The sequence below is a fragment of the Ambystoma mexicanum genome, chromosome 5q, assembly GCF_040938575.1.
Source record: "Ambystoma mexicanum isolate Mex_15411 chromosome 5q, UKY_AmexF1_1, whole genome shotgun sequence".
NCBI classification, from domain to species: Eukaryota; Metazoa; Chordata; class Amphibia; order Caudata; family Ambystomatidae; genus Ambystoma; species Ambystoma mexicanum.
The window spans coordinates 1,216,169,829-1,216,197,502 of record NC_090933.1 but is presented as its reverse complement, the minus strand read 5'-3'; the positions used below and the strand labels follow the sequence as shown (position 1 = coordinate 1,216,197,502).

At 46.7% G+C, this 27,674-nt stretch overlaps 1 protein-coding gene across 3 annotated transcripts in view; it reads left to right on the top strand.

Annotated features, from left to right (window-relative positions):
* The window catches only part of TSNARE1 (t-SNARE domain containing 1), a 1,594,453-nt gene that overhangs the window by 639,837 nt on the left and 926,942 nt on the right, over nt 1-27,674 (top strand). The window contains exon 1 of one of the 3 annotated variants that reach the window (XM_069621722.1): nt 558-696. The exons of the other annotated variants lie outside the window; for them this stretch is intronic. The gene's annotated coding sequence lies outside the window, so the exon portion shown is untranslated. Of the gene's footprint in view, nt 1-557; nt 697-27,674 lie in introns of those variants that run through there. 3 annotated transcript variants of the gene reach the window in all.

The window sequence follows — 27,674 nt, the reverse complement described above, 5'->3', positions numbered from 1 at the left end:
GGGACCCTCCGATTGCAGGTCTTGCCAGTTCAGAGGACACACATCCTAGAGCCGGGGCCTGTGTCGGGGACTGGAACACAGTGTGGCGTCCCCAGTCTAGTGAAAGGGAGTTCTCTGTAACCGTGCACGTAGTGGGAGCTGAGGCCGGCTTTGGGGTGCTTGGGGGGGGGGGGGGGGGGGGGTATATGTTAGGAGACCTGTAGCTCCCCCCCCTCCCCCCTCGGCGGTTGCTGCCGCAGCAGCAGAACGCCCACAGCGGCTGCTGACCCAAGCATGCCAGGTATGGAGAGGACGTCTGCGGCCTCCCGTGCGCCGGCGGTGGGTGTGAGGAACACGGAATACAAGGGCTGGGCAGGCGGAGGCGCGGTGATGCAACACTTCCGTGGGGGTGCCTGGCTGGCAGAGTGCCAGCTGTCACAGCCCCAGTATGGGCATTCTTCCTGCCCCTGCTCCGCCCGAGTGGCCACCTCCGCCCGCCTTCGTGTGTACCTTCAGTAGGGTGGGCCGTGCCAAGGAGTGCATTCATACAGCGCCTGTCTGCGCCACGAAGAAGCACACTCTCTAGCTGTGCTGCACACCCACTTCCAGGAGAGGCGGGAGCTGCGGAAGCGTGGCCTTGTAGAGCTCGGAATCCCCGGCGGGCTGATCAGTCACCGCCTAACAAGCTGCCGTGTATTCCGCTGCCTGGGAGACGAGGTGGGTGGGCCGACCAGCTCCCTCCACCCCCGCCCTGGTCGGATCTGGAACTCGTGTGACGTTTAAAAGGAGGCTGTATGTGCAGCAGACTCGTGTCCCGCTCCATGCGCGCGGGGGAGGTTCGTAAACGTGTATCATGCCTCCAGATGATGCGGAATCTGCTCAGTTTAGGGGGGGCTGTCCGTGGAACTGAACGTCCAAACACAGGCCCTCGTAGATAAAGCGCAGGTGATGGAAGCTTCGCCGTTCCATGTGTCCGGTGTCTTCAACCTTTGGCTCGCCAGATGTTTTGGACTACAATTCCCACCAGTCCATAGCAGCATAGTGAATGGAGAGGAATTGTGGGAGTTGTAGTCCAAAACATCTGGAGAGCCACAGGTTGCAGACCCCTCATGAACATGATATGTGCGAAGGGGTGACTGTCATGCCCAGAGCTTGGAAAACTCACTTTATATGTCAAAAACACAAACACGTGGATAATGTGTGGTCAAAGGTTTGAAATTGCAAACAGGGCGTGGAAAAACGTAACTTACGTTTTTGGGCCACAAGTAGATTCCTTTGGTGTAGTTTTGAATGCCATGTTACTCAGTAGTGGTTCACTTATTAGGCCTTGTGCCATTCAGACCGTGCAAGTGCGGAGGGAAGGGAAGGTGGGAGTGCAATACAGTGCAGCATTGCTCTGAGTAAGTGCGGCCAAGGAAATGATGCTCTGGGTAAGTGCAAGGAGGCAGCCGACTGTAGGGGTTAGTTAAAGCCTGCTAAAAGCACGGTAGGCAGTGCAGGAGAGACTGTTCATGGAGCGGCCCGGTACCCAGTGAGACTGAGGGTAGCCTAGCAACAGTCATCGCAGTAGACAGGGAGAGAGAGAAAGCAGGGGATAAAGGGAAGGTCTTGAACTGCTTCCAGAAGTTTAGGTGATCCGGCTCAATTTTGAGAAGGGCAGGGAGGCCGTTCCAGAAGGAGGCACCTGCAGAGGAGAGAAATCTACCACCCACACTCTGCTCAGAAAGTTGGAGGTAGCTGAGTGAAGGACTCGAGAAGGAAGGTATTTTGAAAGAGAGAATTGGATGTAGTGCGTGCCCCGGCCCCAGGAATCTTTGACGATGCAGAGGGTCTTGAACTTGATCCTGGCAGACACCGGGAGCCAGGGGAGAGATTTCAGGTCTGGAGGGATACGGTCCATGGGCTTGAGGCCAAGGATAAGTCTTGCAGTGCTGTTCTGGATTAGTTGCAGAGGGCGGAGAGTAGAGCAAGGCAGATTGAGAAAGAGGCTGTTGCAAGAGTCCAGCCTAGAGAGAACCGGGCTCTGGAGACAGTGAGCTTCTGGGGGAAAGTAAGAAAAGAAAGAATACCTCTGAGGAGGGGCAGCTGGTAGTGGGTCTTCTTGGCAAGGTCCGTGAGGGGAGCAGAGAAGGAGAGAGTGGAGTCGAAGATGACGCCAAGGTTTTTTGCCTCACAGGAAGGCGAAGGAAGAGGTCCCAAGGAGGGCGGCCAGAGAGAGGACGAAAGGGTGAGCATGGGTCACAATGAGAAGGATCTCTGCCTTACAGGCATTAAGGCAGAGATCGTTGGAGGCGCAACAATCCTGAATCATGGATAGATGGTCAGGAATGAGCGAGAGGAGAGGAGTCTGAGGGGAGCCTGAAGGAGAGCGAGTGTCATCCGCAACACTGAAAGTTGGAGGAGAAGGCAGAGATCAAGTGGCCTAAAGGGGCCAAGTAGACATTGAAGAGCCAGGGTGAGGGGACTTGAGCCCTGGCTAACGCATGTGGAGAAGGGAGGTGGTGGAGAGAAAGGACTCAAGTTGGACCTGGGAAGGTCAGTCCAGGAGGAAGGTCAACCACTGCAGGGCCTGATCCGTAATGGCCAGGTTCACAGAGTCTGTTGATCAGGATGGCTTAATTGACTGTATCGAAAGTGGAGTAAATGTCGAGGAGTATGAGGACAGAAGGAAGGCTGGAGTCAAGATTAGAGAGCAGATTTTCATGGGTTGTTCAGCAGTTTCCATGCCTCTGGCTGCTCTGAAGCCAGACTGATTTGGTCATGGAGACAACCAACAGATTCAGTGTGGAGAGTAAGCTGGAAGATGGCCAGATTTTCCAGGAGTTTGCCCAGGAAAGGAGCGATAGAGATTGGGCGAAATTGCTGGGCATGTATGATATGATATGATATGATGGTTTATTTATATAGCGCCTATACACAATGTGTTTCAAAGCGCTTCAAGGAGGGAGGGGACATAGGAAAAATACAGTTACATTCAGCAAAAGTCCTTGAAACAATACAGAATGTGAAAATAACTATCATAATAGGCCTGTCGACATTTCTGATAGTGCAAGTGCATAGAACAGGTAAGGCAAGAGGTGATGGAAAGGAAGGAAAACAGAGCAAGCAGTAACATTACTAAGTCTGACGACAATTCACGCAGTGCAGGTGGTAACAAGAGGCGGGGTGGGAGGGGGGGGCAAGTGGACGGAGGGGGGAAGGAGAAGAACACACGCTACTGAGCAAAAAGTCAGTGACAAATTGAAAAGTAGGGGAGGGGGGAGGGGGAGAACAAAAAGGGGGGGAGCCAGACAAGCTGCTATCAAGAGTCACGGAACAGATGATAGGAGTAAGTGCTAGGAGGGGGAAGTCTAAGAGGGGGGAGAAAAGGAAGGGGGAGTAGAAGGGAAGTTGAAGAGGATGGAAATGAGGAGGGGGGTGGAGCGCAGAGCAAGAGGGGGGGGCAAGCAGGGTGAGGGCACACAGATACTCGCAGGGGGGGCAAACAGAATCTCAGGGGGGGCAGGGGGGGCAAACAGACACTCACGGGGGCAGGGGGGGCACACAGATACTCACAGGGGGCAGGGGGGCACACAGATAGTCATGGGGGCAGGGGGGCACACAGATACTCACGGGGGGCGGGGGGGCACACATATACACACGGGGGGCAGGGGGGCACACAGATACTCACGGGGGGCACACAGATACTCACGGGGGGCAGGGGAGCACACAGATACTCACGGGGGGCACACAGATACTCACGGGGGGCAGGGGGGCACACAGATACTCACGGGGGGCAGGGGGGACACAAATACTCACGGGGGCAGGGGGGGCACACAGATACTCACGGGGGGCAGGGGGGGCACACAGATACTCACAGGGAGCAGGGGGGGGCACACAGATACTCATGATCGGTGAAGGCTTTTTGAGGAGGGGGTGCACAAGGGAGTGCTTAAGGAGAGTGAGGAAAGATCCAGTGGCGAAGAGTGATTGCAGAAATCGGCCAAGGCTGGAGCGAAGGTGTCAATATGGTCCTTGATGGTTCTGGAGGAGCACCTGCTTGGATGACACTTCTATAGATCGGACTTGTCTAGAAACATTGTCAGGTGTTGTCAGCGAGAAAAAGAAGAAAGGAGAAGGAGACGGAGAGGCAGCTGTAGGGGGGCCGAGTGTCATGTACTCAAGGTATAAGATGCAGAGAACCACAAACCTCATCAGATGGGCAGTTCTTGAAGGCAGGAAAACCCCCCTGGGAACCTTGTCGCCTCCGCCTGATAGTAACAGGAAACAGAGAAAGACAACCCCCCTTCCCCCAGGGAAACCCTCTGGGGTAGAAAACCCTGTGCTGCATTGAGAGCGCTGGTCTGCGATGGATTCTCAACTCTTTGATCCCAGGACTTGATTATTCGGGCTGGATACCTTCTGAAAATGACGTCCTCACGAAGTCTAATAGTGAAAATGACACAGGTAAGTTCCAGAGAATTGAGAGCGTATAGAGAAGGGAAATGGGGATAGTAATCTGCACCTGGAACTGTAGAGAGAAATCTCTGCTGGGTGTCCAGGTAGTTCTGGCAAGACTGCGAGTAGGAGGATGGATATAAGGGAGAATGAATACAAGAAGTCTAATACGAAAAGTAGAACCGCTATATTTATTTGTACTTACTTGATAAGGCGTGTGTCTAACGATAGAAGTTCCGTGGTCTGGGATCGTGTACTTATTGCCGGAAGAATCCTGATTCACTTTGACGTTGCTTTCAGGTTCGCTGTAATAGTTAAGCAAATGAATCGCTATACGTTTTATCAAATGGGGACATCGGAAAAGAACGGAACGTGAGAGAATCCTACCATGTACCACATAGTCTGAGAACGCTAAAGAAGGCACCAGAATGTAGCAGAAATGAAATACTGTTCGAATAGGGCTGCAGCCAAGGGTGACCGTGAACAACGGATGTAACCGCTAAAGTTTGGGTCTAGGAACGATAGAGAGGTGCAAGTGATTTTAATCCGGCACACATCCAAGTCAATGCCTAGTATGCAGTGCACAACTGAAATCCTTATTTATTTTTGTCTAAAAGTTCTTTATTCTGAACAATATACCACTCATATCACGCCCTTCTCCTGGAACTCCCTCCCCCCCCTGTCTTACTGAACCAGGTATCGGGCTGGTTTGCAAAGGTAAATATTTATTGAGGTATTTAAAAATGAATCACAATATGTTTAAGTAGGTACACAACAATCACCAATGGGGTGATGTAACACTGAATAATCTCTTTAATACACAAGGAGTAAGTAGTGAGCAAAACAATTCAGCACAGAAATAATAATTTTGTGTGGGCTCAGATAAGATAGCATTGTGGTGAAAGGTTCCCCCTGCACACCCCTCAACCCCCAATAGGCAATGTAAAGAGATGGGAGGAGAGAGCAGGTATTCAGGAATGGCAGAATTCAAACAGAATAGCAATCCAATTTTCCCCCTTTCAACACAAGAGAAAACAGAATTGACTGTCAAGCTGTCAGAATGGCTTTTAAAGTTCTCTTCAGAATGGACTGGGCAAAAACACCAAATATGGTCAAAATTGCTGAAATGATTATAAATTCTTATGGGAGCCGCTTTGGAGCACACAAACACAAGCAATGATTTAATCCAAAGAAAACATTTCAAATCTTAAAATTCAAGTCGGAAGCAATTAAAAGCTGTTTTACAAGTGTAAAAGTTTCCCACAACGAAAATGTGCACGATATTCACGATAACTGGGGAATCGCATTGATTTGGAAGGTGTGATGGATAGATATGGATGTTAGCTACCAGCAGAAGTTGAAATTTTGTTTCTATCACAAAAACTGAGGGAGTTACAGACGTTTTGGTAGAGGTTGTTTTTCCGAGATAGGCGCAAGAAGGGAAAACAGGAATGCACTTTTAAAATGTCAAATGGGTTGCTTACACTAGAGGATGACTATGAACAAAATGAATACCACACAGGAACACAGTTACTTGATCAGAGTGACTGCCTGCTAAGGCATCTCGCCTTCTTCAGAAGAGAAAAGGATCAGCGCAAAGATAGTTTTAACAGTACTAGTTCTGGAGGAAAGATAGGATGGTTTGAAGAGAGGGTTCAGACAATGCACAGATGCTCCTAACAATACAGGGTCTGAATACAAGATAGGATGGGTCTCAAATAGGACTAAGACTATGCAAAGTACATATGCTAGTGACACAATTCTTTGTATTTATACTCACTGGATATGTTTTTAAATGGGATTGTCAATTCTGGTCAGGGAATTGGATCTGGTTTAGAAAAGACAGCTTGGCACATCGAACTGGGAAGTGTCAGCAAGGCGCTCTGGTCATAGCACGGCACAGGACTGGACAGGGTCAGCAAGGAGCTCTGGTCACAGCACGGCACAAGACTGGATCGGATTTGCCCTTCTTGGTTCTGAGGATATTTCACTTCAGCAGGCAAGCAGTAACAGCACAGCCCGGCTGTATTATGATGCTTCCCCTTAGGCTTGTGGGGTTCTGTTCTGGAATTTGAGGCCTATCTGAGAATGGTTCAGCTATGCAATAGGCCCTTTGCTTTTGCCAAGTTTCTGGAGTCTGGCGCAAGGAAGATGTAGAGTTTAGCAGCAGGGTGCTCCGCCAGCATCAGGATAGTAAGTGAATCTGTCTGTCCTTATGAGTGGTGAGCTGTCTCTATTTATGCTATGAAATGACATCATAAAGGATGTGTGTGGGCCGGTTTAGCCTAAGCTTGCTCCTTTGAACGGTGATAGTCTGCTCTATGCCTTGATAGGAGGAGTGAACCAGAGTGTCATCTTTATGGTGTGATTTTTATGAGGCTGAGAATCTAAGAATCTACCCTTAACCCCTGGAACACAAAATCTACTTTTGACAAAATACATATTTCCACATGTGCAACCTCTATAAAAAATCACATATTACAGATTACATATTTTACCTAGCAGCTATTCCTCAAAACCCAGTAACTGTGGGATCTTGTCTCCGCTTTTCACAGAATGTTGGCCTTTTCACTATGAACACAATGTTCAATTTTTAAGCAAATTTCTACAAGTGTGCGTGTTTAACATTGGAATAAGCGTATAAAATTTCACAATTCTAGCGGAAATACATTTTGCGTAGAATCACATTTCTTGCCATTGCTGTCCAGAACATGTCACACAGTTCTGGCGCCTCTTCACCCGTGCAGTCAGAAATTAAAGTAACAACTCTGTTATTTTTATATTTTTCACAATTTTCAATAGAAAGTTATCAGTCTTTTTAAAATGTGTTTTTTGTCCTTGTTAAGCAACACATGGTTGTTTGGCTCCACCCCTTGGTCTCTCCCTGGAAGCCCAGGAGCCATGGAGCCATCCCCCAAGTTTGTTCCTTGCAGAAGCCATTTACGACTGTCTTCACACTTCGAATTTCCTGAGCTGCAGCTTCTCATTGTTCCTGTTGCCTCTGTAGACCAGGTTCTTTCCTACCCTGTAATCAACGCCTCTGCGTGATTTCTGCTGGGGGGAAAAGACCTTCCTTCTGTGAGAAAAACCTGTTATTCAAGTTCTGCAGCTTCAGCCATGTTTAAATTAATTGTTAAATTATGTGGCCTTTTCCTTAGCACCAACAAACTTGTTATATCAAATAACAGCTAGAATTCTCATTCAAGATTTTAAACCCTGGGATCAAATCAATTACAATATGCGTTACTATTATTAACAGGTCTCTTAGATTGCAACCATTTGATTTTCAGTTTATACATGTAAAGTTTAATCAGGCAGGCCCCTGACAGCTGTCATCACAGCAACCCTCGGCTTCACAGAGATTTTTGACAGATCCACAGACAGGCCACTTTTGCTGTGAAAGTCTCTTTATACTCTCAGCTTTTCAGGACCTTGTAAGTTCACAATGATTCCTTAAACTAAGTGAAGTGTAGCATCCAGCAAGAATTTTAAATTTTTGGAAGGTGTATTGTACCGTATTCTTATGTTTCAGCACCAAAGAAAGTGATTTCAAGCAATCTTGGGAGTTTCATTTAGCAAAGCACTGCTTTTTCCTTCTGCACTCCACTTTCAATTGTTGTGGGGCCCAGTGATACATTTCAGTAGTGAGAGCTCTGTTCCACCACTGACAAGATGCGTTGCATATTGGGAAGCCATCTTATTGTGCGTTGAAAAGCGCAATTTTCAGGGGTTTTGGCACGCACAAGGGTTTTATGGCCATTTAGCTGTTTCTGGCACCATCACAGATTGATGCAGCATAGCAGTGCAAAATTGGGTTAATACATCCCACAGAGGCTAGAAGAATAACAATTGGAGGCAGGAAAGAATAATCCCTAGAAGGTGCACTTATGAAGTGTCTTGAATTGGAGTAGCGACGCACTGGAATTCAGGAACACCTTGTCTATATCCCATCACGTGACTACGGAGATTCAGAGCCACGGGGAAAGCTGGAACAAGCAGTACAGCGTTGCAGGAGTGGGACTTCCAGGCAGCCATCTTAGGTTGGGCGAGTGCAATAGTATACCGATGCCGACCGCGTCACCATCATGACCATCGCCCATAATGGGTTGCAACACCTAGAGTGGTAGAGGGAGAGGAGGAGAGCGAGGACAGGATGTCCTGAGTATTAGTGGTGAAGTGAGAAGTCAGGGTCGTACAGATGGCCTGGGAGGGAACCATAGAGGGGAATGATTGGCCAGCTCCTTGCAGGTTTGAAAGAGTTTGGCCATTTTGGTCAGTGAGTTAAGAAGCTGCAGAAGAGATCTAGCAATGGCCACAATAACCCACCAAGCCAACATTCCCAAAGAAAGTCTCGGGGGTGAGGGGCTGGGGAAAGAGCAGTGTGATTCTTCAATCATTTTGTAAAGCACACACCTATAACACAACAGCCTGATGGAATTTTTACAAAACGTTGGCATTGTTGCCCAACTAATCACACTTTCTGGATACAATAAAGTTTAAAAGCTGGGTTACACACATCTAGCATTAAGCAGGCTCTTTCTAATACCTACCTTTTGGTGGCATAGGCCGGCCATAAAATCCTGCCAGATCATATTTTCAACCAGGATTGTATACATTTTTCCTGGTAAGATAATGGGCTGAGCCAGATACCGAGTCTTGTGATTGACATTACCCCATTCACCCAAACCTTTCACAGAAAATGTCCTTTTATGAAATCTGTTAATTTAATCTTTGTTGTTGCGCTTGTTAGCATCTTGCTGAAGTTTAATTTTCCCAACGGAAATGCAGATCTACAAGTAGCAGGCTTGAAGGTTGATGTGGGTCTGGGGCCATGAGTGGGGTAACCCCCACTTGTAATTGGTGAGCTAGATGGATCGGCAGAAAAGGGACTCATTTCCAACAAATCTTTAAGCATTGAGAAATAATGTATAACATGACAGGCACCTTGCAGCCAGCCCTAGCTGTTCATTCAACAGAAGTTTGCATTCTGGGACTTGCAGTTTAGCTTTTCCTAAATGTGTATACATGACATATAAAATGAAAATTGGCATTGTCTTAAAAGCAAATAGTAAGCACAACACTGGTTGAATTCATTCCCAAAACTGCCTTCTTACTCTAGATGGCGATTGTGAAGCAGAGAAGTATATTCCTTCAAGCCATGTCGGTCAGGTGTGGGTGGTGTATCTTGTGCTTTTCCACATATTATTTACTCCTACGTCCCGTCCCCTTTCCTCCATACTTTTGGGACATTCCGTCCTGTGGGACGGGACCAGAGCACTTTTTGTAAAAAAGCATCAAATTGAAAAATGTGGCCTCCTCTTTTTTTATGCGGGGTACCACATGCAGCCATAATGATGCCCTCCTTGGCTCCGCCCCGCGCATCGCTCTTCAGTCCTTTTCTCCGCGCGGTCAGGGCTGGACTCACTTGCATCACCGGGAAGACCTTTTCTTTTCCCGTTGGCCTTCTCTCCTGCTCCAGTTCTGCTGTCACGTAGTCATCTGTCTATGTCGGATCGTTTGGGCTTTGTCTCTTGTTCCTCTTGCGAACGTTGCTTCACTAGGGCGGATCCCGATTCTCTCTGTTTGGAGTATCTGGGACCGGATCACCGTTGGGACTCGTGTTTCTTCTGCAACTCCCTTTTGGTCCGGGCACTTCAGCGTCATCTTTGTCGGTGGGAAGAGATCTTCCAGAGAGCTCCTCCACCACATTTTCAACTCTTCATCAACGGAAAGAAGAGACGCCCGATACGTTCCTTACTTTTCAGGGCACTCCAGCCGGGGGACTTCTTTCCGGGGTCCTCAAGGTCTGGGAGGGGCTTCAAAAGCTCTGCTACCAGGGTTTCCCCTGAGGTGCTTTGCAAGCCTAATAGGCGTACCAGGGTTTTCTCCGAGGGTTCCTGCGAGGGGCCTGCCGACACCGGCTCACGATCTGAGGTTCACCAATCAGGTGCTAATAGCCAGCCCAGTCGTAGTGATGCTTTGGGTACCGGAGTTCGCTCCGAGGTCTCTTTGTCTGGAGCTTCCCATAAAGACACCGGGGTCTGCCCTGGGGCCTCCGTTGAGGCTTTCTGTACCGAACCACGGTTCGAGGCTCCTCTCGGGGGAGCTATAAAGATCGGACTCCGTTATGACGTTTCTCTCATCGAGGTTTGGGTGTGTACCGACAGAACTGAGAGACCCTTTAAGATCTTGTCTGTGAGGTGAATTCGTCAACTTTCGCGCGATCGCAGTATTACCAGTTCTGTTGAGGGGGGGCACAGGGAGAGGTCGCTGACCTTGTCTTCTCTATTACCGGCTTGGCCGAGGTTCCTCTCTTGGAGGCTAATTCGAGGGGTCACGTCAGGATGTCCAGTAAACATCCCAGGACCCATAGTACTGGCTCTGCCGAGGATCCTTCTGTCAAGGCTAAAGTTTCGACCAAGTCCCCTACCAGTCTGTGGAGTTACCTGCCTCATCCACACATGTGACGCAGTGCTCTTCAGATGCACACAAAATGGCAAGCCTTTCCGCGTGGTCGACGGTGGACATTTTGGATTCTTCCCTCACACCCACGCTATCGACTGCGGTTGCTGGGAGCCTTCTTTTTGGTGGACAACCTTGTCCACGGGACAGTGTGAATCCGTTCCGCCCTTCTTATGACTGGCATGCTCGGATGCCACTACTGCATACGGTCTCGCTTCCTCCTACTTCTGCACCACTGGTCTATGTAGACCCTATTGGTGCGAGCCCTCTTGTCAGCCTTCGTCACTATGTTCATGGGGGTATGCCCCTCATGAGCGGCCTCTGCCCAACGCAGTACCTAACGTTTCGGCAGAGGATGCCTTTTTTGCAAAGTATCAGTCTTATGAACACTGATCCCATGAGGGAGTACTTTAAAGGCCTTTTTAGGGAGATATGCCCTCTGGTGCCGCATCCTGCCCCGGCAGTTCCAGTCACAGCACCTGTCGCACCGGCAGCGGTACCACCTCTACCTCCCGGCCTGCCTCCACCTCTTCCGCCCCTGCCTCCATTGTCTCGAATTTGACACTGGTCGCATCGCAAACGGCAGATCCTGACGTTCTGTAAGACCCTCTGGCAGACCAGGATAGTGAGGACCAGCCCCGCTCTGTCGGAGCATTGCATGACCGGGTTTTGGACGTGATATCACTCCTTGACATATCAGTACCTGAGGCACCCGCTCTGCAGGAAGGGGTGCTTTTGGGGGCACTCGCCTTGTCTCCACAGGAGCGCACCGGTCTGTTCCTTCAGAAGGACGTTCTGGCCGAGGCCCTGTGGGATGTTTTTATCCATGCATCCAAGCCCTACCACCAAAGCTGTGCATTACTGGCATTGAAAACATCATAATGGCCAGAGCTCCCCAGAAAATGCACAGGAAAATCCCATTTCGCCTATATTGTGAGCTCAGAGAGGCAATGCTGATTGCCAAAAGCAAACCCATAACTGTTGGGAATTCATTTTTCTTGAATGTCAAATATGGCAAAATCATGGGCACAGAATTACTTTACTGCAGAAACACACCAATGCCATGTCCTGAACATGGACAATATACTCCATGTAATATCACTTGCTGAAATGAATCAATTTAAAAAAAATCCCAAGGATGGATGCAGTAACCACAAAATCCTGAGGGTGGCGCTAGCGGTCTAAACTCTGACAGGAGAGCTGTCTTGCAAAACTGTCTAGTGCAAAGAAAGGGGTCTTATTTCATTAAAAGTTCAAAGGGGTTGCCTGCCCTGAGAACTCTTGACACTTCAGAACTCAACACAAGAAGCCAGGAAATCACGGGGTTCTGTTAATTAAATGCAAAGTGGCTCCCTGGCCTCCTGATCTCAGCTTCCCAGAGACCACACAATGGCCCCTCTCCTCTGAAAGGAATATGTTGATTTTTACTGTTTCCTGTCAACAAAGGCCTGCCTGCCCAGAGGACACATGTGACTGACCCACCCAAGTCTTGGAGGCGGACTCCAACACTCTGAGAACTGACTTGAAAGCAAAATATATATTTTACAAAAACCCTGATAACTCTTTGTAATCAAATGACAGAAATGTATAACCTTGAGAGCCTTAATTTAGAAAATGTACCTTCAATTCAAGCCCAAACTCCAATTTGTGTGATGTTCTGGGGCAAAACCCCGCTAATTGTTAATATTACAGACACTGTGTTTAAGTTAGACAAATGAAAATTTACTGGAGTATGTATGGACAGGCCGTGTACATGTGTACAAATCTGGAGAAAAATCTGATGTTGCAAAACCACTAAAAAGGTGCAAATATTGCCATTTCTGAATGCAAGCTCCCAGGAAGAGCAGAGTTTGAACAGGGGATACCTCCTGTGATATGTGAGGGGTGCATGTAATTTTAAACAAATGTGTACCTGTGCAAATATGTCTTTTTTTTATCAAATGTAGATTGTGTGCACTTTGACAGGGGAGTGTCCTCTCTGCAAGCCATAAAATGACATCGCTCTGACTCACAGTTCCTTCCCAATCAAGTGAGAAATGGAAATTTGACCAATGGCAAGTGGAGAGGGGTAGGGTCTAGTGATGCTGCACACACACCCACATTCTAAACAGATAAAAGCAGATAGTGCAAGCCAAATAGACCTTCAAATCCATTTGCAGCTGGAAGCTCTGCCGGGAAAATCCATACTTTACCTCCCTCAACCTTCAGAGAGCAGACATAGAGACTTCAAATCTATCAACTTTCCAGAACCAGAGAGAGAGCAGAGCTGACCCAGATCACTGTGAAGTGCAGAGACCGGAGTCCAGTCCAAAACCTGACCAAATCCGTGGCGAGGCATATTTTAAAAGATATTGTGAGTACCCAGCAAAACTGTGCAGAACCAATCTCTTAGTTAAAATAATATAATTCAATCCTATTTTAATCTAAGTAGAACTGTCTCCTAACTGTCACCTGTCATTTGTAAGCTGTCACTTGTCATTTTCTAGTTGCAAGCTGCACTTGTCTTTTTGAACTTTAAAATTTCAAATCTGAAAAACGACCTTTATTTAATCGCTCATATCTCCGTGACCGTTTGTGCTAGAGACTTGCAGTAACTTTCATCTGGAAGCTGAGATCCTAGGCTGTCCCAGGACCCCCAAAACGATAGTGATATTCCTTGTAGTTCCTCTGTAATCGTGCCCGGCGCACCCGCAAATTTTACCGCGATTTGCAAATTTCTTCACGTGTAAAAATCTGCTGCTGCTTGCCTTTCGTTGCAAAAATTCGTTTGCAACCTGACAACCATTATAGAGCATTGCTAAAGTGATCCTGAACTTATTCGAAGCATATACCACTCACCCTAAACCTCTAGAGGGAATTAAAAGCATTTTAGCATATTTTTCACTTCATTGCCAGCACATAGAAAAGCATTTTGGGCCTGTGTTTCCATCTTCTGTAGTCTAAGCTTGCTGGGGTGAACTGAATTACATTTGATTGCATTTCTGAGAACTGTGTGCTTTCCTTCCATTTCCTTGCATTGCATAAAGGGGGAAGGGGATTGCCAGAGAAAAGTGATTACATTGTTTTGTTGAAATCCTATCAAGTTATTTTCTGTACTGCATTTCATTCCACATTGCATCCATTTGAAACCATAAAAGTATTGTTGCTATCTTATCCATCCTATAACCACTCATCATTGATTATAAAGAAGTGTGCTAGTGCCAGATTCTCCGTTGTTAATCTTTATCATATCAGATTAAGTGTGCTATTCAATTATTAATTTATTATAAAGCGTGATATATATATCTATTGTTTAAATTATCAATTAAACCTTTTAACTTGCAAAACAGAACTACTTCTTGGCTCAGTGGGGTCAGGAGGATTCCAAGAGAGGGGTGTTATATAGGGGTAGTCATCCAGAACGCATGAACTGGACATAAAGATATATCAATAAGGGTTTTCATTCAGTATTCTAGACTAGGCGTTGACTTGGCTGTAGTGCTGAATTGAATCCTCTTACAGCCCCACACTGGGCTACATATAAATAAGAGTATTGATGCCTGTTACAGGCTTCACACCTCCGAGGAAGTAGCATTGGCATAATGTCCACTCCCTTCCTCGATGCTGGTTTCAGCTGCCACTCTGCAATCCGAGCCGGCCTCTGCGACCTCTGCTGCCGCGGCTCAAGTTCTGGCCAAGGAAGACAAGTTGCTCAACTCCTTAGGCAAGAAAGGTTTTACCAACTCAGCACTGCAATTGCGTCAGGCGAACGCAGAGCTCATTTTGGCGGCGGCGAATATGAAACTGTGGAGGGATTTGGCGGGCTTACAGGAGTTCATTCCTGGATAAAGGCTGGAAGACATTAAAGGCGGTTTGTCAGATGCCAGGGTATAGGCGCAGGATATGCTGGAGGCTGGTGCACACCATATCGACCCCTCAGCCCGAGGCCTCATGTTGGGGGTGGACACCTCTTGTCAAGCTTGGCTTCATGCAACAATGTTTTCGAAGGAGGTCCAAGATAAAATTCTGGACCTGCCTTTTGACGGCAAAGATTTGTTTAATTCTTCAGCTGATGACGAGCTTACAAAGACTAAGGCGAGCATGCAAACTGGCAAGTCTCTGTCAGTCTCTGTCAGTGCTATTGAAACCCCAGTCAAAGCTCAGAGATCTGGATCCCAGTCTCAGTCCTCCTCAGGCTTCAGAGGGGTCGATTTTTCTCTCGGTCTTCAGCCTCCTCATCAGGGACAGGTAGTCTCTCCACTGAAAAGTCTGAAAAATGATATTTTTTGGCGCTCACAGGAGACTCCGGTGGGGGGACGAATCTCGTCTCGTCTGGAGGCATGGCAAACCATCACGAAGACCATTGGGTTTTGTCCATCGTTCGGGCGGGCTTCTACTTGCACCCGCCACCCTTCAGGCTGGCCTGAGCACCATCCTTGACCTTTCCCAGTTCAACCTTTCTCTTCCCCAAGAGAAATTCAAGATGATCGCGCCCTGCCAAATAAAGTCCTCTCTTCAGAAGGGCAACTGGCTCAGCATTGTGGACCTTCAGGACGCGTATATGCATATCGTGATCTGGAGCCCGCATCGGAAATATCTGCGGTTCTCCCTGGTAGAGGAGCACTTCCAATTCCGAGTGCTCCCTTTTGGTCTCAGCTCAGCACTGTGTGTCTTCACGAAGATGATGTTGGTCATCGCGGCTTTTCTTCGGCTACTGGGCATTCATGTATATCCATATTTGGACAACTGGCTTCTGCGCAGTCCTTTTCCAGTGAAAGCCTCGAGCAACCTTCAGTCTCTCCTCCAGCTCCTGTTCTGCCTAGGGCTGTTGGTGGACTGGCGGAAATCCTCCATGACGATCTCTCAGGACCTGATATTCCTGGATTTCTGTTGGAACACCATCGACTGCAGAGTGTACCTGACTGTGGATAGGATGGCAGATCTGTTGACCAGATGTCAGGTTTTCATTCAGTCAGAGAGCATCTCGGCCTGGTAGTTCCAGAGGCTTCTAGGCCTCATGGCTTCATGCATGCTTGCTCTTCCCCTTGCTCGTCTCAAGATGCGACCAACGCAGATGGCTCTTCGGAGCTCCTGGCTTCAGGCAGTGGACCCGGACACCAAAATGATTCCGTTTCCACCCTGCATGATGACAGATCTCCTATGGTGGTCATCTTCCAGCAATCTGTCGGTGGGTGCTCCTTTTCAGGAGCCCTCCCCTCAGACGACCATTACGCCTTTATTGGGTGGGACGCAACGTTGGATCATCTTCAGGTTTTCGAGCTATGGTCGCCAAAGAACAGCTAATTTCACGTAAATTATCTGGAGCTTCTGGCGATTTCTTATTTTTTTTTCTGGCGCTCAAAGCTTTCAAACCAGTGAGTGTGAACAAATTGGTCCGCATCTGCACAGACAATGCAGTATCCATGTTTTACATCAACAAGCAGGGGGGTACCAGGCCACCTCCCCTTGTAGATCTAGCCATTCAGATTTGGGAATAGGCCATTCAGCACAGTGTTTGGCTTCTGCGGTGCACATTTCGGGCCAACTGAATGTGACTGCAGACTCTCTCAGCCGACGAGTGGTGGTCAGCTATGAGTGGGAACTAAACACAGAGATCCTCTCTGGCCTTTTTCGCCATTGGGGCACTCCAGAAGTGGACCTCATTGTGACGTCATCAAACAGGAAACTTCCTCTTTATGCTTCGAGGAACGGGCTCAGAGCTTTTTCCCTGGGGGATGCTCTTGAGAGTCCGTGGCACAATATGAGGGCCTACGCCTTCCCGCCTCTTCCTCTGATTCACCGGGCACCATGCAAGCTCAGGAACAGGACGAATTGCACTCTCCTGTTCATAGCCCTTTGGTGGCCTGCCAGATTCTGGTTTTCGGAGCTTCAGCATCTGTCAGTCTGCTCACCGATCAGGCTTCCGCTGATTCCCGACCTGCTTCACCAGAGCGGTCAGCAGATGTGGCACCCCTCCCCACAATAATTCAGCTTGGCGGCCTGGTACCAGAGTTCAAATACTTAGAAAGTTTCAACTTGTCCACAGATAATATGCGTATTATCCAGGCGGCTAGAAAACCTTTGACAAGGTCTCAGTATAGGAGCAAATGGCTCCGGTTCTGTCACTGGTGTTTAGCTAAGCAGCTGGACCCCAGAGAAGCTACCATCGACACAGTCCTGTCATTCGTTTCTCATCTGGAAACTTCAGGCATACATGTCTTGTAGGACTTATTTGTCGGCTATCGCTGCTTACCTGTCCACAGACTCTTGCTCTTTTTTATTGACAAACCCTGTCATTAAAAGACACTTTGCAGATCTATTGCATCTTTATCCACCTGGGCGCAACCTGCATCCAAAGTGGGAATTGAATGTGGTCCTCATTGCCTTATGCCATAAACCTTTTGAGCCCATGACTACGGTGGACTTGAAGTTCCTTTTGTGGAAAATGGCTTTTCTGATTGCGGTGACTTCGGCAAGGCGTGTAAGTGAGCTCTCCTGATGGATTGCTTCCTGTATTTCAGAGGCGATAACCGTTCAGGGCCTTCAGCCTCCAAAAGGAATTCATGCCCATCTTGTGCTGGGCAAGGCAGCTGCCATTGCCTTCCAGAAATATGTTCCCTGGGAAACAATTGCCAGAGCAGCTACGTGGGCTTCCCCATCAGCTTTTTGTAAGCATTACTGCTTAAAACTGCGCTCCAGAGCCGATGCTCAGTTCGGGCAGGTGGTTCTTAAAAACCTCTTTCAGTAAAGGAGTTCCATCCACCCGTTTTCCTGTGAGGAGTGCTTGGTAATCTCCCAAAAGTATGGAGGAAAGGGGACGGGACGTATGAGTATAACTAAGTTACTCACCGTAGTGACTACCTTACTCCTAGTCCATAGTCCCCTTTCCTCCATACACCCATCCGTCCCCTCTAATAATTATCCTCTATTATTTTTGTTATGTTACTTTGAATTTATATAGCGCCTTATGTACCATTGGTATGATCTCAAGGCGCTGGTAGATTGAACGCCCTCGGGAAACATAGTTCAAGTCAGAAGAGAGAGGGAGAGAGAGAGAGAGAGAGAGAGAGAGAGAGAAAGAGAAAGAGAAAGAGAGAGAGAGACTGACTCACTCTCATAAGGTGCGTGTGTGCACCGGATATGTGTGCAGCTGGTGTGGCACTCGTATGATGGTTGCTTCTTAGCGGTAGGTGTGGTGGTTGGGAGATCAGGAGTATGTGTGCGTTCTGGCAGGGTGATACCAGACTGATTCTGGCTGCGTTAGGCCTGAGGAGAACACCTAGGCTGGCGGGTGGGCAGCCAGATGTGTTTAGTTAGGGTGATGGGGATTATGTGGCAGGTGTTGGTATGAGGACAGCTATACGGAATGTATCATAGTATCGCTGTGTTCTAGTTGAGTGATGGTGTATAGAAGAGAGTAAGCGTGGTGATGTGATATGGTGGTTTTCAGTAGGTGCTTGGGATCGAGCGCCTTAATGTTCCATGCACTCCAGCCGCTCCATGTACTCCAACCATTCTTGTACAATGTCCATTCCATGCCCCTTAAGTGTTCCAAGCATTCCATCCGTTGCATGTGCTCCCTCAGTTCTATGCACTCCATCTGCTCAATCAGTTCCATGCATTCCATTCGTTGCACCTACATCATCCGCTCTGCACACTTCATCCTTTCCACACTCTTCATCCTTTCCGCGCGCTTCATCCGCTTCACTCTTCACCCGCTCCCCAGACTCTTCACCCGCTCCCCAGACTCTTCATCCTTTCTCCAGACTCTTCATCCTTTCTCCACCCGCTCCACACTCTTCGTCCGCTCCACACTCTTCGTCCGTTCCACATTCTTCGTCCGCTCCACCCACCCACTCCATCCATCCCATGCACTCCATCCGTCTCATGCACTCCATCCGTCCTATGTACCCCATCCCTCCCATGCACTCCATGCGTCCCAAGCACTCATCCATGTCATGCACTTGATTCATCTATTCCATTCGTTCCGTTCATTCCATGCACTGTCATTCCATGCCATCTATCCGTTCCATGCACTCTATATCTATTCCGTGCACACCATCCGTATCATGTACTCCTTCTTTCCATCCTCTCGTCCATTTTATTCCTTTCGTCCACTTCTTTTCTCTCTTCCATTTCATTGATTTCATCCATTTCCTTAATTTCATCCACTTCACTGCTTTCATCCAGTTTATTGCTTTCGTCCACTTTACTAATTTCACCCACTTCACTCGTTCTATTCAGTTTATCCGTTATAATTTACATTGGTTGTTATCCGTTTTTGATTTCTTGCTCAGATCATGCAGAAGGGCAGGGTTACGGCCGGGTGTGGTACCCCTGTAAGTGACTCCAATAAAGCAATCCCACTAAGTCAGTGCCTTGTCTGGGATGCCCAAGGGAAGCCCTTATTTATGTATTTTTATATTATAATCTGGATGATGAACCCTTGTATAACACCCCTCTCTTAGAATCCCCCTTGACCCCACTGAGCCAAGAAGTAGATTTGTTTTGCAAATTTAAAAGGTTTATTTGAAAAATTAAACAATATATATGTATATATATCACACTTCTATAAATAAATTGATATCACACTTATGAATATAATGTTGATCAACAATGGGTAATCTGACACTAGCACACTTCTTTACAATCAATGAGGAGTTGGTATAGGATGGATAAGGCAGCGAAAATACTTTTATGGTTTCAAGGGAAAAGCAATGAGGAATAAAATGCAGTACGGAAATAACTTGATATGATTTTAGCAAAAGATCATATAATCACTTTTTCTCTGGCAATTCACCCCCCCCCTCCTATGCAATGTAAGAAATTGAAGGAGAGCACACAGTCGTCAAGAATCCCAACAAAATGCAATACGAAACGCAGTTCCCCCCCCCTAGCAAGCTTAGAGAAAAACAGGTATGATTTTAAAACACAGGCCCAAAATGCTTTGAATGTGGTGGCAATGAAGTGAAATGATGCTAACATTGATTTTAATTCCCTCTAGAGGTTCAGGGTGGGTGATATCTAGTTTATATTAGTTCAGGCTCACTTTAGCAATGCTCTATGAGTAACTAGCAGGTTAAAACGAATTTTAGCAAAGGAAAGCAAGGAGCTGCTGATTTTTACACGTGGCTGAAATTGTGCTAAATGTCAAATCGCGGCAAATTTAATTGCGTGCGTCGAGCGTAATTACAGAGGCCCTTTAAGGAGTAGCAAGTCGGTTCTAGGTTTGTTGGAAAGCCTATGATCTTAGCTTTAAGATGACAGTTAAAACCCGCTCCTAGCACAAACGGTTCCGGAGATACGGCCGATTTAGTCAAGGTCGTTTTTCGGATTTGAAATTTTAAAGCTCAGAATGACAGGTGACAGTTTTCAGTTTTAAAGATGACAGAATGACACGATTCTAGGAGGCAGTTCTAATAGGCTAAAATAGTTTGGATTAGATTATTTTAAACTAAGAGATTGGTTTTGGCACAGTGAGTACTCACACTATATTTTTGAAATAAGCCGTCAAGGTCTGGTCAGGTTGGACAGGACGTCCGGCGGGTTGTTCTGAAGTCCTGGCTATCTGGGTCAGCTCTGCTCTCTGGGTCTGTCAAGCACCGGTTCTGCTCACAACGGTCTGGTTTGTGGTTCTCTCTGGTTCCGGATACAGCACTGCTTTCTGGATACTGCTACAGGTTCTTGCAAAGGTTCTTGGCAAAAATTCAAACGGCTCGCCCGGCTGTTGAATAGTTGGGTTGGTTTTGAGGCCTGCTGAAGAGGATTCAGCTTGTGGATTCAGGCTTCTCTGCTACAAATTCTGGAGTTAATTTCAAGTCTCTGGAGATTGATGGATTTGAAGTCTGGATCTCTGGATATGAAGTCTGAAGTCTCCCGGCAAAGCGTCCCGCAAGAAAGTGGAAAGTGAATGTCCCCACCTGTCCTGCACTGTCTGCTTTTATGTGTTGAGAAAGTGGGTGTGTGCGTGGCAAAACTGAGCCCGCCCCTCTCTACTTGTCATTGGCCCAATTCTCCCCTCTCCCATGATTGGGGGAAGGAAATGGATTGTCATTATGATGAGGTCTGTTTATGGGTCAGAGGATCCTCCCCTGTTCAATTTGCCCACAAATCTATATTTGATTCAAATACATATTTCCCAGATACACAAGTGGTTGACATTACATGTACATATTACAGATGAATTAAGACAGGTCTCTGTTCAAGCCCCATGTTTCTGCGAGCTGGGATTCAGAAATCACAACATTTTGCACTTTTTGGTCGGTTTACCAATATCGGAAATTTACCAAAAATTACACAAATGTGCGCAAGGAGTATGGACATTAATTGATGAAGTTTCAGATTTTTAACATGCAGACATTTGGAGTAAGACCCTATTTTCTGCTAGCAACCCCCCAGAATACACCACAGGGTCCTAACACCTCTTAAAACGTGCACAGAAAAATCACAAGAATAATGATATTACTTGCATAATTTTGACCAGTCCGCACTATGAGTTATCCATCTTTTTAAAATTATGCCCTGGTCAAAAAGGGGTGGGGCTTCCCACATCACATGGTGGAATAACTGGTTTATCCACTTCCCCCAAGCTCAGTTTGCTCAGACAGGCACTGCCCTTCCCAGTTGCTCCCAAGAGGAATCCACTTTACGCCCCCCCCAATATAACATTTGCCTGAGTCCAGGACAGGGCTTTGTTCAACTTCCTGCAGTCCCCAGGTGCTCCTCCCCTAACCCAATCAGAGAGGTGTCATCTCCTTTTGGCAGGGGCAGCAGGATGTAGCTAGGCCTGGGAAGAGTGGCTGAGCAGGTTTCTCCTGTCGGGGGGTAGTTGTCAGGCAGAATTTAGCTAAATGTCACTTTAGTTCCCAGTTTAAATCAAACTTACAATTTTTACACATGCAGCTAGAATGCTGATTCTAAGGTCAAAACCATGACATTTAACAGTTGCAACTATGTGACACTCAAAAGTAGGTCACTCATTTAATTTAAACATTTCGATTTTAGTGGTTTTAAATCCAATTTCAATTAAGCTGCTGACATCCACAGCTCAGCCAGTTTTGTTATAAACATTGTTTTGGGCTCTTCATCTTCCCAGATTTTGTATGCACACAATACTTCATTCTGCCAGATGTCTGCTGGTGTTCAGTAAGATTTTTGAATATCCTGCAATGTTCGAAATAGGCACTTTGAGCTTGCATTCAGGAAAACAAAGGTGATTTTAAGGCGCTTTTGGTCTAACAACACTGTTATTTTTCCTTTGACACCATCTTTCACCCCTGGCGCTTCCGGTCCATCATGCTGGCACTGGTGGGTGGCAGGTTAGACAACCATTTTGGTGTGTGCACAACCGCACGGTTTTCCTGGTTCTGGGATGGAATGATGGGCGGCGACAGCTCATCCCCACATCTACCCCGTCTAATAATTCAACATGGGTCAAAACCCTTGACACCCCACGTAAGAAGAAAAGGACACATTTTTCAATTTGATGCTTTTTTACTAAAAGTGTTCCGGTCCTGTCCCACAGGACGGAATGTCCCAAAAGTATGGAGGAAAGGGGACTATGGACTAGGAGTAAGGTAGTCACTACGGTGAGTAACTTTGTTAATCATTATGGTATTTATTGAGCGCGGACCTAGCTTCAGGAAGCAATGGAGAGCTTTACAATCGTAGGGCAAAGAACGCAGTGAGGGAAGCAGAGAAAAATCTAAGAGGAGAAGGTGGGCAATTGTCAGCAAAGGATCTACAAGCGACTAGTGGAAGAAACAGTGAGGAGAGCAGATCACCGAGACTCTGAAGCATGTGGAGTGAAGGGTGTTGGACCTAGGGGTTCTCTGCATTCTGGAATTTGTTTCGCTTTTCATTCATCATTGCAAAGCTGTAAGTGACACAATGAACATTCGAAGGAAGGCCTGGTATGTCCTATTCACTGGGAAAATGCAACAACCTGAGCTATCTGAAGTCTTCTGGGAGCTGGTTGTTTTATTCATAAACACTGCTCGTTTTTTTAAATTATTATTGAAAACTGTTATCCTGCGTATTGTTTTGCATAGGTGTAAAAAAGAAATATGCAATTTTATTTAAAAAAAGGAAGGTACCGTTTTTTAGCTTTGTAACATGCAGGCAGTTTAGTCGATTTCTATAAATATATAGTTCCTTTTTTTTGTGCAAACAAACCAAATAGCTCATAGAACTGTTGCCTGGACTTGGCTTTAAAATGCATATGGTACGTCAGAATTAACAGACCCAAAATTAGCACTTTACATGGAGAGATTTGCACATTAAAGTGAAGTTGTCCCTCCCCCATGATCCATTTCCTACTAATTGATAGCTACTGGGAAGCCCTTATCTGACAATAGAGCTATAAAGCACAGCTCCCATGAACTCTGCAGGAATCCAAGTCAATTGAGCTCTGGTTGACACACACCTGAAACCAAATCTGAGTAGGTCTCAACCCTAATGACACAAGTCCCATCAGTGGGTCGAACTATCCGTGGGAATGAACGGTTGGTGGGGGCATCGGTGCGTTCATCCGAGCTGAAAAATGAAAATAAACATTGATTTTAAGGTGTACCTTTTATTTATTACTTTTTTGCTATAACTTGCGATACTTAGCCTTTTAATGGCATTATTGCTGAATGACTTTAGACCAGGCAACACTTCGTCATGAATCATCTACAGGCTGGTTTACAGGCGAGTAGGCACTGTGGACTAATGTATTAGAATGCATGCAGTCCTGTCCAACTATATTACCCTCCAAAGCAACAGGATCTTTGCTGTATTCATGGATATACCTATGGCGTGTGACAGCGTTTCAAGAAGTAAGCTGTGGTCAGTGCTAAGAAGCGAGCATGTCCCTGGGTTATGGTTGTCCAGTATACAAGCACTGTATTAAAGAAATGGAGCATCTGTAAGGTGGGGATTGGGAGGGGAGACCACTGAAACATTCTCTGTAGACTGGCGGGTCCGTCAAGGATGCTTGCTGGCCCCCCTTTTATTCTGTTTATATATCAATGCAATAATAGAAGATCTGCCACCCCCCGAAACTTGGGACCGATAAATTCCCTGCCCTTTTTTATGCAGATGATGCAGTGTTGTTGTCTACAACTCCCATGGGTATAAAACGTAATCTGAACATCTATGTTAAAACATGTAATGAACTGTCAATGGGGTTTAACACATCAAAAACCAAGATAATGGTGTTTGGCCGCAAGCATAGTAAAAAAGATCAGCTTGCGGCTTGTAATCGATGACTGTATTAGAGCAGGTCCGTTTTTAAGATTACCTTGGGGTACGATTTGGCCATGCATTGTGCAAAGGCTGTGACTATTCTAGAAAAGCACAGTGAAGGAATTAGTCACTTCTTTGGTAAACATGGGAGAGGGACTATTTCTCCCATGTTAAAATTGTATAAAGCCCATGGATGGTCATCAACCCTTTATGGGGCTGAGTTATGAGGTCACCGTATGTTCCCTTAGATTAAGGTGATTGACAGCGAGTTCTTGAGGTCTTTGCTTTTGCATTTTGCAGCTTAAGAGAGCCCCAATGGCTTCTTTATGTTGGGAGTGTGATTTAATGCCCCTTTGCAAAATTGCAGGTATGAACTCCCTACTATTTTGGACCAGATTGTGGTGTACTCCTGAACTGGCAGAATATAAGGAAACTATTATCAACTTACGGAATGTACCTGGGGTGGGAGCTTTACCATGGTGAAGGCATATCCGCTCAGGATTCGCGGATCTACAGATGTTAAATTTCTGGTTGAACCCTTAGGGTCCTACATTGGTTGAACCCTTAGGGTCTTACATTAGGCTAAAACAAGTGGCGAAAATAAGCTGTTAAGATGCAATAACAAGGAATATGAAAGGGGCATGTGCTGCCCTAAAGACGGGTGACCCATACTTATTGCTGAAGCAAACAGGTTTTTGAACCCTATTCAGATTGTGTGACCCATGGTATGTGAGAGCACTGTATTTTAAGCTTCGGACTAATACACTCAAGGTAGCTGCTGTCACTGCAAGATGGACTTAACTCCCTGGACACTCGATGTAAGGTTTGCCGTTGCAATGAGGAAACATTAGAACATTTTGTACTCCTTTGCCCGGGATATCGGTCTTTAGGTGTTATTTGGTTCCTCTTTTTAGATTGAAAAACATTTTGCACATAGAAGCAGCCATACCCTATTGTAAAAGTACCACTGATGTGAATGAATTCTACTACATCATTACAACATTTCTTCACAGGGCTTGGTTAAAAATGACATTGATTTTATGAGGTTATGTAATTGCATTGCATTGTATATGAATTGTCTTCTTTTTAATGGTGAATTTTTGTGTATGAAAAGTGGTAAATTTTATGCATGGCAGGCATTTTAATGTGTCATATATATGTTTTAACTGTTTCGATGCTTTTCTGGTTTTGTAACTGAATAAAGCTTGTTTGAACACTTCCATCATTGAACTCCTGTGACTTGGAGGGCCATAAATGATGTCCTGAAGAGCCGCATTCTGCCCATGCGCCCCATGTTGTGCGCCCCTGTGTTACTACGATTTGTACTGCCCTCTGCTGCCATTTGCATGGTCTCCAGGCTTAGTGGGTTTATGTTTGTGGAGCGAGAGGGAACATGCAAGCTGGCTGTGCACGTGTGTGCAGACTGGAAGTAGCCTGAGCTCTGTATGCTGGTCCTTGTCTAGGTGTTCTCTGTCTAAAGAATAGACGCATTTGTGTCCCGAAGGAAACCTTCCAGATACAAATGCCAGTGGAAAACCACAGAGCCACTGGAGCTAGGATGCCCGCGGCTGTGGTATGTCAGTTGGTTATAGAGGTGTACTGTTCTACTGTTTGTCTTTGGGAGGGCTGTTTAACTGCCATGTGTGGGTGGCTTAGTTGTTATACGTATTGTGTGTTGGAACATAGAATTGACATTTCCTATGGGAGCAGTCAGTTGAGACCTCGGTGGCATTGGTTGGTGAGGGGCGAGACAATCTTGATGCCACATGGAACAAATCATCACCTAGGATGGCATAGCAAACATGGAAAAGGGACGCCAATCAAGACAATGCATTACAAAGCATTAGACGGCATAGCAAGCCATTAACGAGGCAAAACAACCAGCCTTCCTTTGCCCTTTGGTGTGGGGCATAAATACTAACTGCCCCGGTGCACACATGTCCATGATTATCATAGGTATTTGCATTGTCCTCTGCCAGCAGAACAAAGAAAGGCAGCCATCAGGGGAGGCACACCCTAAATGACCACATGGGAACATCTATTAAACATTGTCAGTCTCAATGTGCCCTCACAGAAAGGGGGGTCGGGGAGGTGTTTAAATTGATTGTGTTGAATGTGATGATGCTGGACCCACTGTGATGTGACGCCACACACACACACTTTCATAATTGTATTCCTAGTGCATGGCAGCTATTCCTCTAAATGCGTGGTTTGCTTTCCTACAGGAGAAGTATCGGGCACCCTTTGCCATTCTTTTGCTTTCCCTGTTTGTCCGTGCTGTGCACTAACAGGGCACCTTTATTGTGCATTCCATTATGAGGATAGGGCCAGTCGCCAATCTCTTTGGAGCCAGCTACAGTAAAATCTCGATTATCCAGCACCATTGGCCACCCCGTGGCTTCTCCCGAACATAGCCGATCGACAAGGATGTCACCGAGTGCACTGGTTCTGGCAGTCCCTGGCCTAGGCACATACACTACATTGCTGGCAGCATGTGCATGTGGCGCCCAAGATGGGCACTGCATTGCTGTAATGTTTCTACCCCCGCCCCATGCACGCTCTGCGCTTAGCCAACAATAATAATGCTGCCAAGCACTTGAGCGCATGTAAGCAAGTGCTGCTCCGCCCTCTAGAAATCATCTGCGAGTGCGACTTGATTAAGTGAAACTCAACTTGCAATTTCGCTTATTTTATACCCTGCCAATGCCAAGATGTTACATGTTCTGGTGTGCTTGCAGGTGGCTCAGAAGCGCTGCATGTGGGCTGGCTGTTGGGGAAGGTGTGGCAGGTGGTGGGTGAGACTGGTTTCACTGGTCTGACCAGGAGGGTTCCCTCCCCTGATTTAGATTCTGGTGAGCTTGGTGAAGATGTTTGTGATGTGTCCAGGGGAGCGGAGAGACTGAGATCAGTGTGTGGTAGAGTGGTGTACACAGTAGTGCACTGTATGCGTCCTTGCTCGCGTGTTGGAAATGTTGCCCACAATCAGAGACTTTAGCTGTAGGCGTAGTTTAGAAATTAGCCAGTGCTTTTGTTAGACGTGCAATCCAGCTAGATGGTGAAATCTGTTGATGAGGAATTTATCAGCAATAGTTTGTAAATGAAAGATGTATTCAGGTCATTGTATTCCCATCTCCAGGAGGTCTGCATATTGCAACCTTGACGATGGATGTGTTGGGCATCACAACATCTAAAGCGTAGATGTCGCCAGCTGGTCAGGACTAATATTAATGAATATTTTGTTTCTGTTGGGAGGAGATTGTTCACAGACAATAGATAACACAACATTCGTGGACTGAGTTCCTGTGCTGGCAAGGATCTAGCATGATGTAGTCTTCAAGGAGGTTGTGAATATTGGTGGCCTTTTTATTTGCCAATCTGGTGTTCCCGTGTAGTTTTTTCTGGGGGTTCGATGATCATGGATGGGGGAGAACGTGACTTGCAGAGAGGGAGCTTCTTCTCCTTGAGAGACATTACGAGTGGGGCAATACCTGCCCTGCATGAAGTTAATTGTTGGGTGACTAGAATTGATCGGTGGACTGATCTTTGATGGTGACATAGCAAGCTGTGCTGGTTACCTGGTAAAAATGCTG